At 40.1% G+C, this 5,425-nt stretch overlaps 1 non-coding gene across 1 annotated transcript; it reads right to left on the minus strand.

The window, feature by feature from the left end:
• Window positions 1-1,402: 1,402 nt before the first annotated feature.
• On the minus strand, window positions 1,403-1,510 carry LOC141709666 (small nucleolar RNA R71). The gene has a single exon (XR_012570231.1). It is a non-coding gene; the product is annotated as a small nucleolar RNA R71 (small nucleolar RNA).
• Window positions 1,511-5,425: the final 3,915 nt, after the last annotated feature.

A 5,425-nucleotide genomic window follows, 5' to 3' on the forward strand; every position in this document is an offset into this window, starting at 1 on the left:
TGGTAATGATGAGTTCGGTTATGAACTAATCGTTATCGTGGGGTTCTAACGGATTTACTTATGGATTTCAATAGTTAATTTGTTCGATACTTAAGTGTGTGGTGATAGTATGATATCCTAGTATTGGTTGTGCTTATTCGTCTTATGTGTGTCGCGAACATATAAGATAGCGTGTTAATCTCTATTGAAGCGACAGTAAATTTAGAGGTTTAGAACTTGCCTTGATAGCATAGGTTCATGTATTTGTTATGCATGATGCGTAGGTAATTTTAACCAACTTACTTGCCCTATGTAATCACGATAGATAACTTGCGCATTAAACCTTTATGTTGTCAAATTCTATAGACATATAGGGTCTCAACATAATTGGTGTCTATTCAGCTTCTATCTCTTTTGTAGATGTCTGGTAGTAGGTTATTCGTACAACGAAGGTTGGCGCTTACTAGTTTCGTGTTATCTGATTAGTTGTCATCAAAATTGCTTGCTAAGGTTAAGAACAATGACTTTGAATGAAGTAGTAATGCAGTTAGAATCCCATGTTTGTCTCATATAAGTAATTCAACCTCAATTCTCTTAGTTAATGTTATTTGGTATAATCTCTTAGTGTAATCAAAACCCAATTTGTTATTTGTCTTAGCATTAAATGATAGCCATATAATTGTTGCATAAGTGCATAAATTGAACTTAACCTAAACCAGTCTTTGTGGGAACGAACTAGAAAGAATTCTATATTACTTGCAGTATACTTGCGTGTAATTTTAGCGCATGTTTTCATCCTAACAAGATTTTGGCGCCGCTGCGGGGGACCGGTGTAAATTTTTAGTTTATGTTCTTGACATCAGTGGTCGTTAAAGTTCATTGACTCGGATATTTTACTTACTTGTTTGCTTGTTGGTATTTCAGGTACTCTAGAGAGCATTTATGCTAACGTGTTCTCGATCTCGCAAGAGAACACTGGATAATGCGGAGGAAGAAGTTAAAGTAGAAGAAGTTTTTGAAGAAGTTGATAAAGTTAAAAAGAAGTTGTTATTGCAATGGGATAACCATCAGCGAATCCGAAGGCTTTGATAGATTACTCTCAACCGAATTTTAATGATACTCAGTCTAGCATTGTCAGACCAGCCATCACGGCTAATACTTTTGAAATCAAGACTAGCACGATTCAGATGGTGCAGAACTCAGTCCAGTTTGGGGGTTCTCCAACGGAAGATCCCAACATGCATATAAGAGATTTCATCGAGATCTGCGACACTTTCAAATTCAACAACGTTTCTGAAGATGCTGTTAAGCTGAGGCTTTTCTCATTCTATCTGAGGGATAAAGCTAAGTGTTGGTTGCATTCTCTACCGCCAGGCTCTATTACTACTTGGGAACTAAATTCTTCCCTATGGCAAAGACAACTGCAATCAGAAACGCTCTTACTCAATTTTACGCAACAATCGGGAGAGTCTTTATATGAAGTTTGGGATCATTATAAGGAGATTCTTATAAAGTGTCCTCATCATGGGATGCCTGACTAGATGATTATCAACTGCTTTTATAATGTCTTGGGAGCACAGTCTAGACCCATGCTCGATGCAGCATCAAGTGGAGCCTTATGGGCTAAGAGCTATGATGAAGCTTATGATTTGATTGAACTGATGGCTGCTAATGAATACCAGAACCCTTCTCAGAGACTAACTCAAGGCAAGGTAGCAGGAATTCTAGAGGTAGATGTAGCTACTGCTATAGCTGCCCAACTTAAGGCTTTGACGATAAAGGTGGATTCTTTGGCTAATTTTGGAGTTAATCAGATCACTAGTGTCTGTGAGCTTTGTGCTGGTGCATATGAGATAGAGAAGTGTGCTATTTCTAGTGAATCAACTCAGTTCGTGAGCAACTTTCAGAGGTTGCAGCAACTAGTTCCAGCCACCTATCATCCTAGCAACCGCAATCATCCTAACTTCAGTTGGAGCAACACTCAGAATACGGTACAACAACCTTATCAGCAGTATGCAACAAAGTAATACAATCCTCCTGGTTTTCAGCAACCGCAATATGCACCAAGACAACAACTCTAACTGCAACAATCTAATGAAAAATCTGAATCGGATGAGTTGAGGCTCATGTGCAAGAGCCAAGCGGTTTTTATTAAGACCTTGGATAATCAAATTGGGCAGATTGCCCATGCCTTGCTGAATCGACAACTTGGTACACTCCTTAGTGACACTGACGTGCCAGGCAAGAAGGAAGCAAAAAAGCAGGTTAAAGCAATTACATTGAGGTTTGGAAAGGTTGCAAGCCAAGAAAAAACTCAAGTTCAAGAATCTGAAGATGTAGATGAAGAAAAAGTGCAAAAGGAAGCAAAAGTGGAACCAAGAAAGAAAACTGTGGAACACACTCCTCCTGAGGGTAATACAGGGGAGAAACATGTCTATCCTCCACCTCATTTTCCTAAAAGGCTTTAGAAGAAAAAGTTGGATAAGCAGTTTGCGAAGTTTCTGGAGGTGTTCAAAAAACTTCATATCAATATACCTTTTGCTGAAGCTCTTGAACAAATGCCTAGCTATTCGAAGTTTATGAAATGTATTCTCTCTCGAAAAGTGAAGCTCGATGAAATAGGGACAGTTGCTCTCACAGAGGAATGCAGTGTTGTGCTGCAACAGAAGTTGCCTCTGAAACTTAAAGATCCTGGAAGCTTCACTATTCCTTGTACCATTGGAAAAATGTCATTTCACAAATGCTTATGTGACTTGGGAGCTAGCATCAATTTGATGCCTTTGTCTATCTTCAAGAAGTTGGACTTACCTGATCCAAAGCGTACTTATATGACCTTGCACTTGGCCGATCGCTCTATTATATATCCACGAGGCATTGTGGAGGATGTCTTCGTCAAGGTGGACAAACTCATCTTTCATGTGGACTTTGTAATTCTTGATTTCGAGGAGGATAAAAGATTCCCATAATCTTGGGAAGACCATTCTTGGCTACTGGACGAACCTTGATTGATGTGTAGAAGGGTGAGCTCACTATGCGAGTACTGGATCAGGATATGACTTTTAATGTGTTCAATGCCATGAAATTCCCTACTGATAATGAGGATTGCCTAAAATTGGAGTTGGTCGATTATGTGGTTACTTCAGAACTTGATCAAATGCTAAGGTCTGATGCCTTAGAGAAAGCCTTTTTGGGAAATTCAGATAGTGAAGATGATGAAGGTGATGAGCAATTGCAATATTTGAATGCTTCTCCTTGGAAGCGAAGGATGGACATGCCGTTTAAATCTCTTGGATTGGAAGAGCTGAAAAATTCTCCAAAGCGCCTCAAACCATCAATTGAGGAAGATCCTACACTCGAGCTTAAACCATTGCCTGAACACTTAAGGTATGCGTTTTTAGGTGATGCATCTACTTTGCCTGTTATTATTGCATCTGACCTTTCAGGTAGAGATGAGGAAAAACTTTTGAAGATTCTGAGGAATTCAAATCGGCAATTGGGTGGACTATAGCAGATATAAAGTGAATCAGCCCTTCTTATTGCATGCTAGAGGAAAGAAACCGACTGTTGAGCAACAGAGAAGGCTTAATCCGATCATGAAAGAAGTTGTGAAGAAGGAAATTCTCAAGTGGATAGATACAAGGATCATTTATCCTATTTATAACAGTTCTTAGGTGAGTCCAGTTCAGTGTGTGTCGAAGAAAGAAGGCATCACAGTTGTTGCTAATGAGAAGAATGAGCTCATTCCTACTCGAACAGTCACGGGGTGGAGAGTTTGCATGGATTACAGGAAGCTGAACAAAGCCACAAGGAAGGATCACTTCGCTCTTCCTTTCATTGATCAGATGCTTGACAGGTTGGCTGCATGAGTACTATTGTCTTCTGGATGGCTATTCGGGTTATAATCAGATTTGTATCGCTCTAAAGGATCAGGAAAAGACTACCTTCACTTGTCCGTTTGGTACTTTTGCCTTCAGAAGAGTTTCTTTTGGTTTGTGTGGTGCACCTGCCACATTTCAGAGATTTATGATGGTTATCTTTTCTGACATGATTGGTCAGAATGTGGAGGTGTTTATGGACGATTTATCTGTGTTCAATGATTCTTTTGACGAGTGCTTGCAAAATCTTGGCGTCGTTCTTAAAAGGTGTGTTGAGACCAACATTTGTTCTCAACTGGGAGAAATGTCATTTTATGGTGTAACAGGGCATCATTCTTGGGCACAAGGTCTCTAGTAAAGGTCTTGAGGTGGATAAAGCCAAGGTGGGGGTCATTGAAAAACCTTCATCCACCAATTTCTGTTAAGGGAATCCGCAGCTTTCTTGGTCATACGGGTTTCCATCGGCGTTTCATCAAGGACTTCTCTAAAATATCTAAACCCTTGTGCAATCGTTTAGAGAAAGATGTCCCTTTCAAGTTTGATGATGAGTGCCTAGCTGCTTTTGAGATCTTAAAGAAGAGTTTAATCACGGCACCTGTCATAACTACACCTGATTGGAATGAACCTTTTGAAATAATGTGCGATGCATGTAAATATGCAGTTGGAGTAGTTCTTGGGCAGAGAAAGAACAATATATTTCATGTGGTCTACTATGCTAGTAAGACCCTCAATGGTGCTCAACTGAACTATACTACTATTGAAAAAGAACTCTTAGCCATTGTCTACGATTTTGAGAAGTTTCGATCTTATTTACTTGGGACGAAGGTGACAGTTTTTACTGATCACACTGCGATTCGCTATCTCATCTTGAAGAAGGACTCGAACCCTAGACTGATTCGATGGGTTCTTTTACTTCAGAAATTTGAGTTAGAGATCAAGGACATGAAAGGTACTGAGAATCAAGTTGCTGAGAATCAAGTCGCTGATCATCTCTCTCATTTAGAAGATCCAAGGATGACTTCATAGGATAAAACTTTGATTAATGAGTCTTTTCCCGATGAACAGTTGTTTGGGGTGCAAGAGGAAGAACCGTGGTTCGCAGACATCGTGAATTACCTTGTGAGCAATATTATGCCTCCAGAGTTGTCTTCTGCTCAAAGGAAGAAGTTTCTTCATGAGGTGAAGTGGTACATGTGGGATGAGCCATTTTTGTTTAGGCAAGGAGCTGACCAAATCATCAGGAGATGTATTCCGTACAACGAAATGGAGGGTATCTTGCGAGACTGTCATTCGACTGTTTATGGAGGCCACTATGGTGGAGAGAAGACAACAACTCGTATCCTTCAAGCGGGATTCTTCTGGCCTACATTGTTTAAGGATGCGCATCGGTTCGTTTTGAAATGTGATCCTTGCCAGTGTCCAAGAGGGATGGGATGCCTCTTAATGTGCTTCTCGAGGTTGAGGTCTTCAATGTTTGGGGAATTGAATTCAAGGGGCTATTTGTCTCATCTTGCAATAAACAGTATATCTTGTTGGCGGTTGATTATGTCTCGAAATGGGTTGAAGTCAAG

The sequence above is a fragment of the Apium graveolens genome, chromosome 2, assembly GCF_009905375.1.
Source record: "Apium graveolens cultivar Ventura chromosome 2, ASM990537v1, whole genome shotgun sequence".
NCBI classification, from domain to species: domain Eukaryota; kingdom Viridiplantae; phylum Streptophyta; class Magnoliopsida; order Apiales; family Apiaceae; genus Apium; species Apium graveolens.